Below are 22147 nucleotides of genomic sequence, written 5' to 3'. Positions count from 1 at the left end.
TAAAAAGCAGCATCTAGACCTGCACCCAATATTCCAGATGAGGGTGCATCGTGGTTTTCTAGCGTGGCAAAATTACACCTTTGTTTGTATTTCTAGCCCTCCCCAGGTAATGCCCAACTCTTCATTAACCTTTGCTTTGCTGCTATACATTGGCCCAGTAATTTAAAGAATAGTCACCAATGACTCAGGGGTAGGTATAGATCTCTTCCGCCACCCTTATTCTCCCTCCCCGAACAACAACTCAGAGCCCATCCCTGTTTAGCTGGAGTTAATTTTTTTTGTCCCTAATGCATTCATTATTCTGTACTTAGTCACACCCAGTTTCTGGCTCCCTCCTTCAGGTTTCTGAAGTCTTCATGCCCTTTTGCCCCATCTGTGTGACATTTGGAAGAGCTTAGTGTCAATCTGTAAACTTTAAAATTTGGCTGCACACTTCCCTTCCCAGATGATTTATTAAAAAGTTAATAAAGTGCATCCTAGAGCTGCTCCTGGAGGGACCCCACTATTTACATTTCTCCAATCTGAAAAGATGACCATTTCTCCCTACCTTTTGTTTCCTATCTTTGAGATAGCTTTCCACCCACAACAGAACATTACTGCTAATCCCATGGTTATTGGGTTTTTTCTTTCTTTTTTCAAAAAGCCTCTGGTGTGGAACCTAGCCAAAGGTCCTTTGAAAATGTAAATATAATATGCCCACTGGTTCTCCTCGGTCCACATGTTCACTGACCGCTTCAAAAACCTCAGCATATTAGTGAGGGATTAGTGATTTTTTTCTCCCTCCAGTCTTTCCCTCCTCCAGTCCACATTTAACTCTGCTGCCTGGATAAATTCTGAGCAGTGTTATCTAATAGAAAGAGCACGGGCCTGGGCGTCCAAAGATTTTGGTTCCAATCCCTGCTCCACCACTTATCCACTGTGTGTCCTTTAGCAAGTCACTTAACTGCTCTGTGCCTGTTTCCTCTTCTGTAAAATGGGGATTAAGACAGTGAGCCCTTTTCATTTGTCCTGCTGGTATAGAAGTAGTAACAACAGTAACATTTATTAAGCACTCATGTGGTGTAATGCACTGTACTAAGCACTTGGAAAGTACAAGGATACAAAAAAAATAATAATTGTGGTATTTGTTAAGTGTTTACTGTGTGCCAGGCACTGTACTAAGTGCTGGGATGGATACAGGCCAACCAGGGTGGACATAATCCCTGTCCCATGTGGGGCTCTGAGTCTCAATCCCCAGTTTACAGATGAGGTAACTGAAGCACAGAGAAGTAAAGTGACTTGTCCAAGGCCACAGAGCAAACAAGTGGCAGAGCTGGGATTAGAACCTATGACTTTCTGAATTTCAGGCCCTATTGTGAAGTGACATGTATCCTACCCATAAGAGCTTTCACTTTCATGGCAGAGACAGACCTAAAAATATTTACAAGAGTGGTCAAAATGAATAAATTGCACTGCCTTTCTTGTCTCTTTGCGTGGGTGAGCTTTCCATATTTTAAAAGGTGACAGTCTAAGGATCCTCTACACTGTAAGCTCCTTATGGGCAGGGAACATGCCTGTCAATTCTGTTGTATTATACTCTCCTTAGTGCAGTGCTTGGCACACAGTAAGCACTCAATAAATACCATTGATTGATTGAGTTTTCCCTCTGATGATGCTTTTACCATGTCCCTCTACACAAAGTAAAACTCCTCACAATCAGCTTCAAGCCTCTACACCAAGTTGCCCAACTTACATATCTGCTGCTTTCCTTATTTCACTTAATCGTATTTATTGAACACTTGTGTGCACTTGTGTGCAGCCTGAACCCCCCTTCTTCTCCTCCTCCCCTCCCCATCGCCCCCCTGCCCTACCCCCTTTCCCTCCCCACCGCACTTCTATATATATTTGTACATATTTATTACTCTATTTATTTGTACATATTTACTATATTTTATTAATGATGTGTATAACTTTATTCAGATGGTATTGACACCTGTTTACTTGCTTTTTTTTGTTGTTGTCTCTCTCCCCCTTCTAGACTGTGAGCCCGTTGTTGGGTATGGACCGTCTCTATATGTTGCCGATTTGTACTTCCCAAGAGTTTAGTACAGTGTCCTGCACACAGTAAGCGCTCAATAAATATGATTGAATGAATGAAGGTGGAACACTGTTTCACTCTCTTTGTTCCTCCCACTCTATCATTCTAACTACATCTCACTCTCAACCCTCCCCCCTCCATCCCCTGGCTCACACTGTTCCATGACTTGGAATTCCTTCCCTCCCCAAATCCATCTGACCCTAGTCCTCCCCCAAATCTAAGCCCTCCTGAACTCATCCTATAACTTTCCCTTATTAACTCCCAGCTCACCAGTTCTATAGCCCCAGATCTATAACACTTTATGTGCTTATGGAGTTATTTATACCCATCCTCAGAACTTGTGTTTCTGCTTAGACACTTGTACATTCTGTTATTTATTCTGATGACTATTTGTAAATATTGTTTTATGTCTGCCTCTGCATTAACATGCAAGTTCCTTGTGGAAAGGGAACATGTCTCATCTTTGTTTTTGCGCTTCCCAGGGAATTAGGGCAGTGCATTGAAAACAATCGCTGCTCAGTAATTGCTCTTATCACTAAAATTATCCATCCATGGTTTTTGATTGATTAGTTATGTTGTACATATTTTACCCAGCTTCTGAAATGGTAGGTTTCAGTAGTGTTCCTGTTTCTAATGAGTTACAGATTTTTACTGCACTCTCAGCTTTTTCCATCCTAAGATTCACATTTTTCCTTTCTCAAAATGAAATTGCCTCATATTGGTACTTTAGCAGCCTTCCCCATCCCCAATGACAGGAGTGTGAAATTTTATAGCATTGTACTCACCAGTTCAGAGTGGCTTCCCCACATACATTCCTTCCACCACTCAGACTTAAATCCAATATACTGTCTTTCCTTGTTGGCTTTCTGGCCAGCAGAATTGAAAACGGTCTTTTAAAACAGCCAGTCAGCAAACACATAATTGCCTCTCATACTAGTCAACAAACAATGAGCTTTTATATTCTTCCATTTTAAGTTGATAGACATTTCACATGTGAAAGGAAAGGTGTATTGGAAGAACAGAATCTGATATTGACTGTATCATTGTGAATTTGTCCTGATTCATAGTATTCATATTCTGTGCTAATTCTTCCTTAAGAAACATGAATAAATAGTCTTAAGTGCCACCTCACCCTTCCTCGATCCCCAAAATACAGACCCATTTCAAATAAGTGAACCATTTTTAACCCAAGGCTCAAGGGAATTAAACTGCAATGTATCACCTGTGTGGTAAAAAGATTAAATGAATTATAATGCTATGGTTTTAGAGGTCAAAAAGGGAAGAACTGTCTACTACAAACTTTGCACCATTCTTTCAACAGAGCAATTCACTATTGGAGAAGCAGCATGGCTTAGTGGAAAGAGCACGGGCCTGGGGGTCAGAGGTCATGGGTTCTAATCCCAGCTCCGCCGCTCGTCAGCTGTGTGACTTTGGGCAAGTCACTTAACTTCTCTGTGCATTAGTTCCCTCATCTGTAAAATGGGGATTAAGACTGTGAGCCCCATGTGGGACAACCTGATTACCTTGTATCTACCCCAGCACTTAGAACAGTGCTTGGCACATAGTAAGCACTTAACGAGTACCATTATTATTATTATTATTATTATTCATTAAACTTGTAATTTAACTGAAGCATCAGTCATTATTGAAAGTGAAGGAAAACATCTGCTGTAGTGTAAATAGAGCTAAAAGAAGAACTAACAGAAAAACTATTTTGCTCTGCCCTGGACACTTATCCAAATCTGAGTTGAGTCGAATGGAAAAGTTGACACCCACCCTCAAGCCTGCTGTTTCTTTATATCCCCATGAGCTTCCAGTACTGGAGAAGCAGAAAAATTCCACCAGGAAAACTAGACTGAGAGAGGATGACCTAACATCCAGTACAATCTAGTACAACCAATCAGTCAATCAATCAGTGGTACTTATTGAGCATTTACTGTCCGAAAACCATGGTACTAAGCCCTTGCAAGAGTATATTACAAGAGGGTTGGTAGACATGATTCCCTAAGAAGTTTACAGTCTAGAGGGGTGGGGTTTGGAGCCAGGGTATGTGGGTCGATCTGCCTCTGCAACTAAGTTGCTGCGTGACCTTCCACAGGTGGCTTACCATCTCTGAATTTATGTTTCCTGGTCTGAAAAATGAAGGTAGCTTACACTAATAGGACTATGGTAAAGAAAAATAAGATAACCTTTTCATGGTATTTCTTAGTCGCTTACTGTGAGGCAGGCACTGTACCAAACACTGGGGTAGTTACAAGGTAATCAGGTTGGACGTAGTCCTTGTGCAACATGGGGCTCACTTTCTCAATTCCCATTTTAATAATAACAATAATAATAATAATAATGGTATTTTCTAAGCTCGTACTAAGTGCCAAGCACTGTTCTAAGCACTGGGATAGATACAAGGTAATCAGGTTGTCCCATGTGAGGCTCACAGTCTTCATCCCCATTTTCCAGATGAGGTAACTGAGGCACAGAGAAGTTAAATGATTTGCCCAAAGTCACACAGCTGATAAGTGATGGAGTCGGCATTAGAACCCACGACCTCTGACTCCCAAGCCCGAGCTCTTTCCACTAAGCCATGCTGCTTCTCATTTTACAGAGGAAGTAACTGATGCACAGAGAAGTGACTTGCCTAAGATAATACAGCAGACAAGTGGCAGAGCTGGGATTAGAACCCTTCTCAAATCCTCTGACCCCCGCCTCCCCCATCTTTGTCCCTAATGATCTGGCTACCTAATTTATTTAAAAAATTGAAACTCTCAGGCGTGATCTTCCTAAAATCTCCCCTATTCCCCTCCAGTACCTCTCTCTTTATACTCCTTCAACTCTCCTATCCTTCCCAGTAGTTTCTCAAAAGGAGACCTCCTGCCTTTTCTCAAAATCCACCCCCTCCAACCTGTGCTTCACACCCCATCCATACGCATCTTTTCAAAACATTTGGCCCTTCCCTTCTTCCCTCCCTGACCACCATCTTCAACTGTTTGCTCTCCAGTGGCTTCTTCTCCACTGCTTATCAACATGCTCATGTCTCCTCTATTCTAAAAAAAAAAAAGCCTTCCCTTGACCCCATGTCTCCGTCCAGCTATCACCTTGTCTCCATCCTACCTTTCTCAGTCTCTTTCCCGGGCTTCTCCTCTGCTTCCCACCCCATAACTGTGGGCGTCCTCAAGGTTCAGTTGTGGGTCCCTCCCTATTCTCTACCTACATCCGCTCCTTTGGAGAACTCATTCACTCCCATGGTTTCAACTACCACCTCTATGTGGATGATTTGCAAATCCAGCCCTATTCTCTCTCGCTTTCTACAGTCTCGTATTTCTTCTTATCTTCAAGATATCACTACTTGGATGTCCCGCTGTCATTTCAAACTTAACATGTCCAAAACAGAGCTCCTTATCTTCCCATCCAAACCCTGTCCTCCCCATGACTTTCCCATCACTGTAGATAGCACCACCATCCTTCCTGTCCCATAAACCCAGAACTTTGTCATTATCCATGACTCCTCTCTCTCATTCAACTCACATATTCAATCTATCATTAAATCCTGTCAGTTCCACTCTCACAACATGGCTAAAATCTGTCCTTTCCTTTCCATCTAAACTGCTACCACATTAATCCAAACACTTAACCTATCCCTCCTTGATTACTGTACCAGCCTCCTTGCTGACCTGCCTGCCTCTTGTCATTCCCAACTCCAGTCCATACTTCACTCTGCTGCCCAGATCATTTTTCTCCAGTGCTTGCCCATCCACCTCTGCATAAAAGAGAAACTCCTTCCTGCCGGCTTTAAAGCACTCAATCATTTTGCCCCCTCCTACCTCACCTCACTACTCTTCTTCTACAATTCAGCTCACATACTTCACTTCTTTATTGCCAACCTACTCACTGTACCTTGATCTCATCTATCTCCTGCCAACCTCTTGCCCATGTCCTGCCTCCAGCCTGGAATGCCTCCATTTTCATATCCGACAGATATGTCGGATATGAACTCCTCACCTTCAAAACCTTATTGAAGGCACATCTCCAAGAGGCCTTCCCTGACTAAGCCCTCATTTCCTCTTTTCCCACTCCCTTCTAAGTTGTGCTGACTTTCTCCCTCTATTCACAACCTACCGCCGTCCCCAGCTTCACAGCACTTATGTGAATATCCATAATTTGTTTATATTAATGTCTATCTTCTCCTCTAGACTGTAAGCTTATTGTAGGCAGGGATAGAGCCTGCTATATTGCTGTGTTGTACTCTCAAGTGCTTAATGCAGTGCCCTGCACACAGTAAGTGCTCAATAAATATGACTGATTGATTAGGTCCTTTTGACTCCCAGGACTGTGCTCTAGCCACTGGGCCATGCTGCTTCCATTTATGAAGTCACTCTGGAAAATAAAAGTGCTGCATGAATTCAAGGTGTTGGCACACTCCAGGTTACCGCCATCCCACTGATACATACAACCTGGAGATATAAGCCATGAAAGTCTGATACCTCATCCCATTTTACAGCCACCACCACACCACATATACAGCCACTATTGTTTGAAACCTTGAGAACCAAATACATCATTGAAAGATGCCAAAATGGATGAAGTAGTTATGGAAGCAGCATTGCCTAGTAGATAGAACACGGGCCTGGGATCCAGAAGGACCTGAGTTCTAATCCCAGCTCTACCTCTGGTCTTTTGGTGACCTTGGATGGTTCCTTTTGCTTCTCTGTGACTCAGTTACCTCCTCTGTAAAGGACTGTAAGCCCCACGTGGGACACGTCCAACCTGATTAGCTTGCATCTATCCTAGCACTTAGTAGAGTGCCCAGCACATAATCAGCGCTTAACAAATACCATAAAAAAAGAAGTTCTAGTATGTCTACCACCAAATGAAACTGGGGGGTGGGGGAGGTCAATAAGGTTTGCAGTTTTTGAAAGAAAGCAGATGGCTTTGTAAAAATCATTGACGATGACCCTGGTAGAGAATTATTCAAATATGTGAAGAGGTGTCCAGAAGGAGTCGGCCTGTTACAAGGTACTTTATAGAGACAAGAAGAAGGCTGCTATTCAATCTAAATTGGACAACTTCTTCCCTAGACCTGAAAAAAAACACTTCCACAATCAGAGGGTCAAGTTTCTATCTTTGCCCCTTCTTGCAGAGATTCATAACCATATGACAACTCCTAATTTAGGTAATGTCATGGGGCTATACTTTGAATCGCCCTAACAAAGATTAAACCACAGTTTAAAAATGCTAATACAACATATAAGAACAAAAAGGGATTTCATATTTTCCCAGGCGTTTGGATATAGCCCCCAATTTATAAAACAGAAGTCTCTGGGAAAACAGCATAGCCTAGTGGAAAGAGCATAGAGGTTCTAGTCCTGACCTGCTGTGTGACCTTGGGCAAGTCACTTAACTCCTATGAGCCTCAATTCTATTGTTCTCCATCCTAGTTAGACTATGAGCTCCATGTGGGACAGGGATTGTGTCCAAGCTAATTCACTTGTATCTAACCCAGCTCTTAGAAAAAATGTTTGACAAAGAGCAAATGCATTATAAATAACTCTAAAAAAAATACCACCCACTTGGGGCTTCAAAAGGAGAACGGAGTTCAGCATTAACTTCTGTCTCCAATTCATCTGTTCTGACATAGCACAACAACCTTGGCTATTGGTCAGATTAATTTAATCATCTGTTGCTGAAATCCAAGTCCCTTATCTCACGAGACAGGTAACCCAAAGACCACTTTCAGAATCCAGTTTCCATGAGTGAATCACATCACTTCAGTTTCTGATGGAACTTCACATCTCTACCATTTCCATCCAAGATACATAGAGTGTCAGCACAGGAAGCTTTGCAGTACGGGTTTCCGCCAAGTAGTTAACAGAAATGGATTCATCTGTCATCTCTGCTGCTCAAACCAAAAATGGAAAATAATCCTGCAATATTCATTCAGTAGGATTAGAACATAAAACCCAGGAGGGAACACTCTTCTGGACAAAGTATCGATGGCATCAGTCTCTGGGCTGCAAACGCTCACATTCCCAGAATCCCTCCGGCTACAATAAAACCTTGTTATTGACCTAGGAAATCATCACCCTGGGTTCCAGAGCACATGGACCATGTTGTTCCATATCAAAAGCCTACAATTTTACGAGGCTGCGTCCTGGTAGAATGGCAGCCTGCAGAGAAAATAAAACCAGCCAAAACGGATAAACAGCTCTCTCCCCAGTGTATTCAGGGATGCTGAGATACTGATCTGCAGCTGCCCTGGAAGGTTCTTGCATCATGCCTGTGCTTCAGTCTATGGGATAGCAACCTGACTTGTTCCCTTTGTTCATCCCCATGCCCAGCACGTATGTACCTATCTATAATTCATTTATATTAACGTCTGTGTCCCCCATCTAGACTGTAAGCTTGTTGGGGTCAGGGAATGTATCTGTTTATTGTTGTATTATGCTCTCCCAAGCACTTACATAGTGCTCTGCAAATAGTCAGTGCTCAATAAACACAATTGAATGAATCTGAGACACTCCTACTTGCCCACATGCTACAGAGACCCCTCCTCGTCCAGAAGAAGTGTTTATGGCTCAAGAGGGCCGGTTCTAATTTACTGATCTATTTAAGGAGTTTGGGGTTTGCTTTGGGCCTTCAACATTTGAGCCTCGTGAGTTTTAAGGTGAACCTGTCCATGTGACAAAGGAAATACGGCAGGTGGCCTCTGTCACAGTCAGCACATTACTGGCTGAGATGTCCTCAGCATCCAATCAAAAAGACCTTCAGAGTGTGATGGGGGCAGCTACAATATTTCTGCATCATTTCAATTACGCAAAGTTATACTGCGGCCTCTGCAACTCTCAAGCATTTCAGTGCCTCTTTCCAGAAGAGGTAACTGAGGCACAGAGAAGTGAAACGACTTGCCCAAGGTCATACGGCAGACAAGTGGCAGAGTCGGGATTAGAACCCAGCTCTTTCTAACTCCCAGGCTCTATCAACTATCAGGCCCTGCTGATGCTGCCAAAGTGAGGGCATCCAGTTAGTGCTAAAGTGACTAAAGGGACTAAACCATCCAGTTAGTGCTAAAGTTAGTGAGAGGAAGAAGTTATGAGGCAGGTCTAGGAGTGGGAAATTCCCCAAATTCCCAAGGACAACTTTCAGTGTAAAATTCTCCCCCTCTAGGCTGTAAGCTTGTTGTGGACAGGGTACATGTCTACCAACTCTGTAATAATAATAATAATAATGGCATTTATTAAGCACTTACTATGTGCAACGCACTACTCTAAGTGCTGGGGAGTTTACAAGGTGATCAGGTTGTCCCACGGGGGGCTCACAGTCTTAATACCCATTTTACAGATGAGGTAACTGAGGCCTAGAGAAGTTAAGTGACTTGCCCAAAGTCACACAGCTGACAATTGGCAGAGCTGGGATTTGAACCCATGACCTCTTGACTCCAAAGCCTGGGCTCTTTCCAATGAGCCAGGCTGCTTCTCTTCTTCTGTTATACTTTCCCAAGCGCTTAGTTCCATGCTCTTGGATTTAGATCTGTGATGGCTTAGTGGACAGAGCACGGGCTTGGGAGTTAGAGGTCGTGGGTTCTAATCCCTCCCATCATTTAGGCACTGAAGACACATAGTCCCCAAGTAATGAGAAGCAGCATGGCCTAGTGGAAAGAGCCCGGGCGTGGGAGTCAGAGGTCAGAGGTCATGGGTTCGAATCCCAGCTCTGCCAATTGTCAGCTGTGTGACTTTGGGCAAGTCACTTAACTTCTCTGTGCCTCAGTTACCTCATCTGTAAAATGGGGATTAAGACTGTGAGCCCCACGTGGGACAACCTGATTACCTTGAATATACCTCAGCGCTAAGAACAGTGCTTGGTCCCCTTCTGTTCTCAATCTACACTCATTCCCTTGGTGACCTCATTCGCTCCCACGGCTTCAACTATCATCTCTACGCTGATGACACCCAGATCTACATCTCTGCCCCTGCTCTCTCCCCCTCCCTCCAGGCTCGCATCTCCTCCTGCCTTCAGGACATCTCCATCTGGATGTCCGCCCGCCACCTAAAGCTCAACATGTCGAAGACTGAGCTCCTTGTCTTCCCTCCCAAACCTTGTCCTCTCCCTGACTTTCCCATCTCTGTTGACGGCACTACCATCCTTCCCGTCTCACAAGCCCGCAACCTTGGTGTCATCCTCGACTCCGCTCTCTCATTCACCCCTCACATCCAAGCCGTCACCAAAACCTGCCGGTCTCAGCTCCGCAACATTGCCAAGATCCGCCCTTTCCTCTCCATCCAAACCGCTACCCTGCTCATTCAAGCTCTCATCCTATCTCGTCTGGACTACTGCACTAGCCTTCTCTCTGATCTCCCATCCTCGTGTCTCTCTCCACTTCAATCCATACTTCATGCTGCTGCCCGGATTATCTTTGTCCAGAAACGCTCTGGACATATTACTCCCCTCCTCAAAAACCTCCAATGGCTACCGATCAATCTGCGCATCAAGCAGAAACTCCTCACGCTGGGCTTCAAGGCTCTCCATCACCTCGCCCCCTCCTACCTCACCTCCCTTCTCTCCTTCTACTGCCCAGCCCGCACCCTCCGCTCCTCCACCACTAATCTCCTCACTGTACCTCGCTCTCGCCTGTCCCGCCATCGACCCCCGGCCCACGTCATCCCCCGGGCCTGGAATGCCCTCCCTCTGCCCATCCGCCAAGCTAGCTCTCTTCCTCCCTTCAAGGCCCTGCTGAGAGCTCACCTCCTCCAGGAGGCCTTCCCAGACTGAGCCCCTTCTTTCCTCTCCCCCTCGTCCCCCCTCTCCATCCCCCCGTCTTACCTCCTTCCCTTCCCCACAGCACCTGTATATATGTATATATGGTTGTACATATTTATTACTCTATTTATGTATTTATTTATTTATTTTACTTGTACATTTCTATCCTACTTATTTTATTTTGTTGGTATGTTTGGTTCAGTTCTCTGTCTCCCCCTTTCAGACTGTGAGCCCACTGTTGGGTAGGGACTGTCTCTATGTGATGCCAATTTGTACTTCCCAAGCGCTTAGTACAGTGCTCTGCACATAGTAAGCGCTCAATAAATACGATTGATTGATTGATTGATTGATTGGCAAATAGTAAGTGCTTAACAAACACCAACATAATTATTATTATTATTATCTTTGGGCATTTGATATTCACACCATTGTCAACCCCACAGCACTTATGTGGATAGCTTTAAATTATATATTATAAATTATATATTTATAATGTCTTTCTCCTCCTCTAGATTGTAAACTCATTATGGACAGGGAACATGTCTGCTAATTCTGTTATATTGCACTATCCCAAGCTCTTAGTACAGTGCTCTGCATATAGTTAAGTGCTCAATAAATACCATTGATTGACTACCCTGCACACAGTATGTGTTTAATAAACATGATTGACTGATTAGAGTCATGATTCATTTCCAAAATATTTATTTGGCGCAACAAATGTCTGCCAGGCACTACAAAAGAAAGAAAAAGTACAGGAGGAACTGGCCAACTTGGGTTTGTATCCAAAGCTGCCTGAGAAAAAGGCAATTTAAGGGCTGGAAATGGGTCTGTGCTTAATTTCTTAGAGCAATCGGCTGAGCGACATGCAAATCCAGTTCTGGGCAACTGCCTAGGGAACAAGAGGTACAACTACATACCAATCACCCATTCAGATCACAACAGTGAGGTCAAGTTGTATGTCACTAGAGGTAAAACAGTTGACTAGGTAAACTCACCGCTTGCTGCCCTCTCACTGTATTTGCCCCACAGTTCTTCCAACTGACCCCCTGGCACTCCAGGGGATGTGGACACAAGACAGATACATGTTTAAAAAGTGGCACTGTGTGTGGATAGAGGGGGAAAGCCAAGCAAGTGAAACCAAAAAAAACTTTTGGATGAAGTACGAGTTTAAGGAGCCTCGGGGAGGGCAGGTGACAGAGCAGAAGGGGGCATGTTTTCCAGGTCACTTGCTTAAGAACACTAGTTGGGAGACAACAGGACTGTTTTATTTCCAGAGAAGTTGCTGGACAACTCCCCTCAACGCCGACTGATGGGTCACAATTCCAAACCATTTGTTTTACACAGGACGTTACCCTATGATCGCCTGTTTGAGGGATGAGAAATCCGGGTACTGTGCAGCAGGAAAGACAGAAAGTACCTTATGCAATTACCAAGAGGGAGCACTGAAAATGGCGCCAAGCACTACGAGAAACAAACACAACTACGCAGGCAGGAACAGCCTATTGACTCATGTGGTGGGGAAGGGATGGAGTATCACGCATCGGCATCATGACTCATCGATCCTAGAATCTAACCAATGACTTTAGTACAGTGCTCTGTGCACAGTAAGCACTCAATAAATATGATTCATTGATCTTCAAACCCGGACGCATGTGCGCGCACACGTACACACACCCCCTTCCAGTTTACAACACCCTTGCTCCACAATATCTTACACTTAGGGTGGCTCCTGACAGCCCCTGTGAGAATGCTTGTAAGTCCTTTTGCTGACCCAGAAGTTCTGTATGAAACTGTAAACCTAATGAAATCATACAGGGCCTTCTGAGACAATATGTGGACTTGGGAGGGGATCACGAGAGGGTGGCCTGCCCTCCACCCTTACTCCACAGTCACTGTGTTCCCCTCCCTGTTGCTGTAACCCTGGGTGGAGATTCTGAGCTGCAAGGCTTGACAGCATGCGCTGAAATGGAGGGAGGCTGGGTGCTTCAAATGAAAACACTGGAAACAGTGTCCAGTGTTGGATCCCTCTGGTACAGGGATCTATCTCTCTTCCAATCCCTCGCCCACATCCTGCCTCTGGCCTGGAATGACCTCCCTCCTCAAATCTGACAGACAATTACTCTCCCCGTTTTTCAAGGCCTTACTGAAGGCACATGTCCTCCAAGCGACCTTCCCTGATTGAGCCCCCCTTTCCTCTTCTCTCACTCCCTTCTGCGTTTCCCTGACTTGCTCCCTTTGTTCTTCCCTCCCCCCAGGCTCACAGCACTTATGTACATATCAGTAATTTTTTTATATTAATGTCTGCCTCCCCCGCCCCCAACCCGTCTAATCTGCAAGCTTGTTGTAGACAGAAAATGTGTCTCTTATTATTGTTTTGTACTCTCCCAAGAACTTAGTACAGTACTCTGCACACAGTAAGCACTCAATAAATAGAACTGAATGAACCAACTGAAGCCAGGGGAATAGCCTCTCCATTAACACTCCTCAAATCTTGCAATCCTCTCAGCAGTAGAAGGCCATTGACGTAAATAAGGAGAGTGAGGGGGTGCGTGAGGCTCCGTTATTCTAGAGGAAGACAGAAAATGTATTCTATTACTCTCCCTATTTTTCCTTAGGAACTTACTATGTACCAGGCATAGTATTCTATTACTCTCCCTATTTTTCCTTAGGAACTTACTATGTGCCAGGTACCATACTAAGCACTGGGGTAGATATAAGAAAATCAGGATGGACACAGTCCCTATCCCCACTTTACAGATGAGGTACCTGTGACTCAAAGAAGTGACTTGCCCAAGGTCACGCAGAAGACAAATAAATGTCAGAGCCGGGATTAGAACCCAGGTCCTTTGTCTCCCAGGCGAGCGCTCTTTCAACTAGGCCACTCAGATTCCCTATCCATAATTTATTTCACTTTCTGCTTCTCCCACTAGCCTGTATTCTCCTTGGGAGCATGGATCATGTCCTCTACCACTTGTTCTATCATCATCATCATCATCATCATGGTGGCATTTGGTAAGCGCTTACTATGTGCCAAGCACTGTTCTAAGTGCTGGGGAGGTTACAAGGTGATGAGGTTGTCCCCCGGGGGGCTCACAGTCTTCATCCCCATTTGACAGATGAGGGAACTGAGGCTCAGAGAATAATAATAATAATAATAATGGTATTTGTGAAGCGCTTACTATGTGCTAAACACTGTTTCAAGCACTCGTGGGGACACGAGGTGATCAGGTTGTCCCCCGAGGGGCCCACGGTCTTCATCCCCATTCTCCAGATGAGGTAACTGAGGCTGAGAGAATCAATCAATCAATCATATTTATTGGGCACTTACTGTGTGCAGAGCACCATACTAAGCGCTTGGGAAGTACAAGTTGGCAACATATAGAGATGGTCCCTACCCAACAGTGGGCTCACAGTCTAGAAGGGGGAGACAGAGAACAAAACATATTAACAAAATACAATAAATAGAATAGATATGTACAAGTAAAATAAATAGAGTAATAAATACATACAAACATATATACATAGAGAAGTGAAGTGAGAAGTGAAGAGAAAAGTGAAGTGACTTGCCCAAAGTCACACAGCTGACCAGTGGTGGAGCTGGGATTTGAACCCATGACCTCCGACTCCAAAGCCTGGGCTCTTTCCGCTGCCAAGTGCTTAGTACAGTACTCCACAATCAATCAGTGGCATTGATTGAATGCTTACTCTATGCAGAGCACTGTTCAAATCCTGGCTCCGCCAATTGTCAGCTGTATGACTTTGGGCAAGTCACTTAACTTCTCTTGCCTCAGTTACCTCATCTGTAAAATGGGGATTAAGACTGTAAGCCCCACTTGGAACAACCTGATCACCTTGTATCCCCCCAGGGCTTAGAACAGTGCTTTGCACATAGTAAGCTATTATGCTATTTGATGATGATGTACTCAAACTTACACAGCACAGCCTTTTGAAATCTTGAAGCTCAAGTTATGCCTCAGTGTTCACCACTAAGAAAACAATCATTAACCTGACTCATACATAAAGAAAATTTTCCCACACTGGGGATCATAAAAATCCCCAGCTGCCCTGTTCAGTGATGGAGTAGGTATTTAGGGTATGATGCATCTATACAACACACTCCAGCAAGCACAAGAGGTTGGTTTCATTTTTTGATTTATGGAGTGCACAACCTTTACCGTAGCTTCTGGCATATTAATAATAAAAATATATCAGTGTTACAAAAATACATCATTTTTCACCTGCGGGGATGGAGGGGAAGGTGGTACAGTGTGCTTCTGACCCTGGAAATTTGATTAAGAGAAGAAATCCTTAATCCTTCCAGGCCTATAATAAGGGGTTGCAGAGGATGTGGTATTCTGCACACAATGGATTACTGAACAACAACAACAACAAAAAAGCCTTCATTTGGGTCTTGCTGCATGGTGCTTCCAAATTCCAGCTGCAGAGGTCCAGAGCGTTCTCCTCCTATCATTTAGGCACTGAAGATACTATAGTCCCCAAGTAATGAGAAGCAGCATGGCCTAGTGGAAAGAGCCTGGGCGTGGGAGTTAAAGGACCTGGGTTCTCATTCTAACTCTGCCACTTGTCTGTGTGACCTTGGGCAAGTCACTTAACTGCTCTCTGCCTCAGTTTCCTCATCTGTAAAATGGGGGTTAAATCCTACTTTATCCTACTGCTTAGAGAAGCAGCGTGGCCCAGTGGAAAGAGCCCGGGCTTTGGAGTCAGAGGTCACAGGTTCAAATTCTGGCTCCGCCAATTGTCAGCTGTGTGACTTTGGGCAAGTCACTTCACTTCTCCGGGCCTCAGTTACCTCATCTGTAAAATGAGGATTAAGACTGTAAGCCCCACTTGGAACAACCTGATCACCTTGTATCCCCCCAGGGCTTAGAACAGTGCTTTGCACATAGTAAGCGCTTAACAAATACCATCATTATTATTATTACTTGGACTGTGAGCCCCATGTGCACAGGGACTATATGCAACCTGATGATCCTGTATCTACTTCAGTGCTTTGTTGAGTGTCTGGTACATAGAAAGTGCTTAACAAGTACTATAATTATTACTAGTAATACTTCTGGGCCCCAAAGCTATCTTGATTTTCCTCCTGAAAGTTTGCATATGCGTACACACACATACACACACACTCTCTCTCTCTCCCCCCTGCCCCCCCATAATTGGCTAGAGCATATTCTCTCCACATGTTTTTACTTGTACAATGGTATAAAATAACTTGGAGAGCTTCCTAACCCAATATGATTGGCGAGGGGCTGTCATCACTGCAGAGTTGCAGCCTCTTTCCTCAGAGACTGCAGTTTGTCCACTTGGTAATGAAAGAGACCCAGCTTAGAACCCAACATTCGCACATCCCCCGGGATGGGAGAGGTTAGCTGGTATAACCCATGTGATGGCCCAGGACCCACAGCTGGGGAAAGGGTAAAGATATATATATACTACTGCAGTGTGGTTGAAGGTGAACTACATATCGAAGTTCTTAAGGGGTCAACAACCAAGAGCATAGGCAACATGGAAGGGAGCGTGGACAGGGTGGGGAAATGAGGGTTTAGGGAAAGCCTCTTGGAGGAGATGTGATTTCAGGAGGATTTTGAAGGTATAAAGGAGCTATAAAGCTATAAAGGAGGAGAGACTTCCAGGCCTGAGAGAGGATATGGGCAGGGGGTTGTCAGTGAAACAGACATAACTGAGGTACAGTGCCAGTGGGTTGGCATTAGGGTAATGATGTGTATAGGATGGGTCACAGCAGGAGATCAGCGAAAAGAGGTACAAGGTGGTGAGCGAATGTTAAGGAGATTCTGTTTGATGCGGAGATGGATGGGCAACAATGGGAGGTTTTGAGGAGGCACTAGATGTGGACTGAGTGGTTCTTTTTAGAAAACTGATCTGGGTACCAGAGTGAAAAAGTCCTAATAATAATAACTGTGGCATTTGTTAAGAATTTACTTCATGACAAGAACTTGCACCGAGTAGACTATGAGCCCGTTGTTGGGTAGGGATTGTCTCTATTTGTTGCCAAATTGTACTTTCCAAGTGCTTAGTACAGCGCTCTGCACACAGTAAGTGCTCATTAAATACAACTGAATGAATGACAGGCTGGGGTAGATATAAGATATACAGGTCAGACACCATCCTTGTCCCACATGGGATTCACCATCTAAATAGGAGGGAAAACAGGTTTTGAATCCCCATTTCCCAGATGAGGAAACTGAGGCACAGAGAAGTGATTGATGCATGGTGTGCTGGGATAATTTACTGCTAAAATATCAGGGCAATATGCAGAGTTCTTGGAGGGCTGAGCAGCACCACATAAAGAAGTAGCAGACCAGAGCAAGGACACGCTCACTTGGCCATAGGTAATCTACCAGAAGAACACATGAAACATGCAATGCTGGATTAATTCCTGTGGGAGAAGCAAAATAAGCAGAGAATGTCTGTGCAAAAGCAAAACCACAATAAAGAAACCTGTGCAGGGGGAAGGAAGACTGTAATCAACCCCTGAACAGTAGATGTGTTCTATTCCTCTCATCTGTCCATATCAGTTTTACCCGTTTTGAATAGTCAACTCTCAGATGTTGGGCATGGTGCCCACTTTATATTTTTTTAATATGCCGTAATATAGGATCGGGGTGGTTAGTTGTTCACTAAATTCTCTTTTATGATAACTATCGGTCAACCTTAAGCTCACGATGTCTGAAACTGAACTTGTTTTCTTCTCAAATCCACTCCACCTAGGTGAAGACTCCACCTAGTCTTCATGAAATCCCACCTCTTCCAGGAAACTTTCCTTTATTAATTTCTCTTCGTCCCAGCTCATATTCCTTCAACTGCCACGTTAGCATTTATGGACTCACAAACACTCATAAGTGCTTCTTGCCATATATCCTACAATCTCCAGTATTTAAGCACTTATCCATACAGCCATCTTTCCAACCTCTTCTTCCTCCTTTCTGTAATTTATTCTGTGCCTGTCTACCCAGTTAGACCTTGAGCTCCTTGAGGGCAGAAACTGCATCTTTTACCTATCTTGTGTTATTTCAATGTATGCTGTGCACACTTTTCTCGTCTTATGCTGTCGAGTCGTCTCAGGCCCATAGTGACGCCATGGACACATCTCTCCCGGAATGACCCACCTCCATCTGCCATCATTCTGGTAGTGTATACATAGAGTTTTCTTGGTAAAAATATGAAAGTGGTTTACCACTGCCTCCTTCGGTACAGTAAACCTAAGTTTCCACCCTCGACTCTCTTCCATGCCGCTGCTGCCCAGCACAGGTGAGTTTTGATTTATAGCAGATTGCATTCCACTTGCTAGCCACTGCCCACACTAGGAATGAAATGGTTATGCCTCTGCTTGACTCTCCCTCCCGTAGTGGAGACTGGTAGAGTACTGGAAACTCTCCAAGTGTGACCCTGAGACGGGGTTGTACACAAAGTAGGCTCAAAAAATATATGAGACACATTGATTCAGTCCTTCCTGGTTTCCTGGATTTTTCAATCCATTAGATTTGCTGGATTTTTAAATCAGCCACTAAAGAAATGATTTAAAATGCAAGAATGTTCCCGTGATTATCCTGCAAGTTTTGTACACCGAGAATATCACTTGGACAACTTTCAGCAGTCAGAAATACTCCTACCTGACATGAGAACTATAAAGATTCAGAATTACCGCTATCCTCATCATTTTTATTACTATTATGGTATTTGTTAAGCACTTGTGTGTCAAGCACTTCTAAACTTTGGTCCTCAACAACGGCATTTGTTGACAGTCTACTATGCATGTAGTTTACAGTCTGCTCTGGGTCATTGTTAGAAAGGAGGGAGCACTCATATGTAACTTTTATTCTCTAAGTATTTCATTTACTTACTTTTGTTTCTTACCATTGACATTTCTGCTCTTATTCTTCTGCCCATTACAGGTTTGGAAATTTGTATCCGCTCATCTTCCCCTTTAGATTGTAAATTCAATAGCAGGCACTGCATTTTTTTCTTTCCTTTTATGATATTTGTTAAGCACTTACTGTGTGCCTGGCACTACCCTAAGCCATGGGGTAGATACAAGTTAATCAGGTTGGACACAGTCCACATCCCACATGGGGCTCACAGTCTCAACCCCCACATTACAGATAAGGTAACTGAGGTACAGAGAAGTTAGGTAAGTTGCCCAATGTCACACAGCAGACAAGTGGCAGAGCCTGGATTATTGGAACCCAGGTCCTTTTGATTCCCAGGCCCATGCTCTATCCACTAGGCCATGCTGCTTCCCTTTTCCACTGTCAGCTCTGTGACTTTGGACAAGTCAACTTCTCTGTGCCTCAGTTACCTCATCTGTAAAATGGGGATTAAAACTGTGAGCCCCCCGTGGGACAACCTGATCACCTTGTAACCTCCCCAGTGCTTAGAACAGTGCTTTGCACATAGTAAGCACTTACCAAATACCATTATTATTATTATTATTTTCCTTTTGTCATTCCCCATGTGCCTAGTACAGTGCTCCAAGCCCAGGAGGTGCTCAATAAATGGTGTCGATGATGAAGAGGATGGCCTGAGTGGCCCCCATTTCCTGCTCAACCCCATGTCTGGGGTGTCCCACAGAAGCTGCTGTCACTAAATTTAAAACTCTGGGAAGGTATGGACTGTTTCTACTGTTGCCGTGAGGGCAGAGGTAATGCAAGCCTGCCCCTCCGAGTATTTCCATCCATATTTTCCCTTGATATTTAATTTTTTTAATGTTAGGCTATGTTTATGGTTGACAGGATTCTATTATTGCTCTGGGTCTTCCTTCCTCACTTGGATTATGAGCACTTCGGAGGCCAGGGATTGGGTCTTAATGAATTTTTTTTGTGTAATTACCCCGCATTTTATTACCATGCTCGGTACATTGCTAATAAATGTTACTAACAATAATAATAAAAAAGGTGTCTCCTACCAGTCCCCAAGAACACAACAGGCCTGATGTGCTGACAGAATTCCAGATGACTTCATTATAATGTTAGCCAGGGTGGGTTCCCTGGGGAAAATGAGTGGAGGGGAATTCTGACTGTCGCAAGATGTAAACCATTCCAGAATAGAGCTCCAATTTTTTAAAAGAATTTGTTAAGTGCCTTCTATGTGCTAAGGACTGTATTAAGCACTGAGGTAGATACAAGATAGTACAGTTGGACACAATCCCTGTCCTTTATAGGGCTCGCAGTCTTACTCCCCATTTTATAGATGAGGTAATGGTAGCACAGAAGTGAAGTGACTTGCTCAAGGTCATATGAAACAGACAAGTGACAGAGATGGTATTAGAATCCAGGTCCTTCTGACAGTTAGGCCTATGCTCTTTCCACTAGGCCACACTGCTTCTGGTCCCCACAATACTCCATCACACCACGATAACAAAGGTTTCAACTTTCCATTTTGTGGGGGCGGGGCGGCAAGCTCGGGACAAAGCATCAAGGTGGCAGTGGTGACAGAGGGGGAATAATAGAGAAGAAGAGGGGTGGAGAAGGAGAGAAGGAGAAGATGGAGGGGGACAAGGAAGAAGAGGAAGAAAGAAGAGGAGGAAAACATAAGTAAGAGGAGGACAGGGAGGAGGAATGTTACTTGAGATTGTGACTTCACTGTATTCTCTCAAGTACATAGTACAGTGCTCTCTGTACACAATAGCGAGTCAAAGAATTAACTTTTCCTTCCTGCTTCATTGTTACTGTTTCATTCTCCTCCTCCTCCAGTGCTGCTAGCACCACCAAACTCAACCACCCCAATCACTCCAAAGTATGCTCTACGTGTGTCATCTGCGTGTCCTTGTGCAGAGCACTCTACCAACCGCTTGGGAGAGCACAGAAGTTGACAGGATCCTTGCTTTTAAGGAGTTTACAGTCTAGAGGTCTGTAGAAGCTAATCCTATCCCCAACAATCAAAGCAAACCCTCTGCAATACACAACCCCTGCCCTGTTCAACGAGCTGCCACTCATGGCCGCCATTGTCAGTGGGAAGTTGGACAGGACACCATTCAGGGAAGCAAGGGGGACTAGTGGCTCCCGACAGTTTATCCTCACAAGTGCCTGGATCGGAATGAGAGAAGCCACTGACCAGGCCCCACAGCTCCAGGAGGACTTCCCAGACTAGGAGGCCTTCCCAGACTGAGCCCCTTCCTTCCTCTCCCCCTCATCCCCCTCTCCATCCCCCCCATCTTACCTCCTTCCCTTCCCCACAGCACCTGTATATATGTATATATGTTTGTACATATTTATTACTCTATTTATTTTACTTGTACATATCTATTCTATTTATTTTATTTTGTTAGTATGTTTGGTTTTGTTCTCTGTCTCCCCCTTTTAGACTGTGAGCCCACTGTTGGGTAGGGACTGTCTCTACATGTTGCCAATTTGTACTTCCCAAGCGCTTAGTACAGTGCTCTGCACACAGTAAGCGCTCAATAAATACGATTGATTGATTGTACCAAACTCAGCCCCTCTCCTGGAGTTTCCAGTACTCTACCAGTTTCGGCTATGGGAGGGAGAGTCAAGCAGAGGCATACCCATTCCATTCCTAGCTTGGGCAGTGGCTAGCAAGAGGAAGGAAGTCAAAACTCACCTGTGCTGGGCAGCAGCAGCATGGGAGAGAGTCAAAGGTGGAGAGCAATGGTAAACCACTTTTGTATTTTTACCAAGAAAACTCTATGGATACACTACCAGAACAACTGCACTCCCATCTGTGGTGTCACTATAGGTCAGAAACGACTAACACATAAGAAAAGACCATACCCAGAGGCGATCATTCCCTTAGCCACCATGGAGTTAGCACCTACGATTAAGGACATCTGGAAGATTTTATCTTCGGCTGCCCAATTATTCATCTAATTTTACAACCAAATGATATGCGGTGTGCAAATATCTCCTGGAATTTTATTGAAACAGGCTGTTTACTGACAGCACCATTCCTATTAAGGGACTGCCAATCACACTAAGTAGGACTTAGGGGTAGCAGAGTTCTCTAAGTAAAACAAAACCCACGGAGTGCTGGATTCTCATCTCATTTTGAATTTCTTTGAACTAGAGGGCTTTCCCTAATGCCATAAAAGCTCTGCACAAGGAAGGGATCTAAGGAGGCTCAAAAGGCAATGGCTACATCATAAGAATAATTGTTGTTTTTGCAAAGTACTTACTGTACAGCAATCACTGTCCTAAGGACTGCAAGATAATCAGATTGGCCACTGTCCCTGTCCTACATGGAGGGTACAGTAGTTTCAAAACTACCCATATATTACAACCGCAAATTCCTATAGCTGCCTTTCTGAGCATGAGCTGAATGGAGTGGGAGTTT

The 22147-nt window shown here is 44.3% G+C and overlaps 1 protein-coding gene across 7 annotated transcripts in view; it reads right to left on the bottom strand.

Moving 5' to 3' along the window:
- The window catches only part of IL15 (interleukin 15), an 85174-nt gene that overhangs the window by 24418 nt on the left and 38609 nt on the right, over window positions 1–22147 (bottom strand). Inside the window, exon 1 of one of the 7 annotated variants that reach the window (XM_038755313.1) lies at window positions 19767–19848. The exons of the other annotated variants lie outside the window; for them this stretch is intronic. The gene's annotated coding sequence lies outside the window, so the exon portion shown is untranslated. Of the gene's footprint in view, window positions 1–19766; window positions 19849–22147 lie in introns of those variants that run through there. 7 annotated transcript variants of the gene reach the window in all.

The sequence above is a fragment of the Tachyglossus aculeatus genome, chromosome 12, assembly GCF_015852505.1.
Source record: "Tachyglossus aculeatus isolate mTacAcu1 chromosome 12, mTacAcu1.pri, whole genome shotgun sequence".
Lineage (NCBI taxonomy): Eukaryota > Metazoa > Chordata > Mammalia > Monotremata > Tachyglossidae > Tachyglossus > Tachyglossus aculeatus.
Note: the sequence above shows the minus strand (reverse complement) of the source record. Positions and strands in the feature narration are given on the sequence as shown.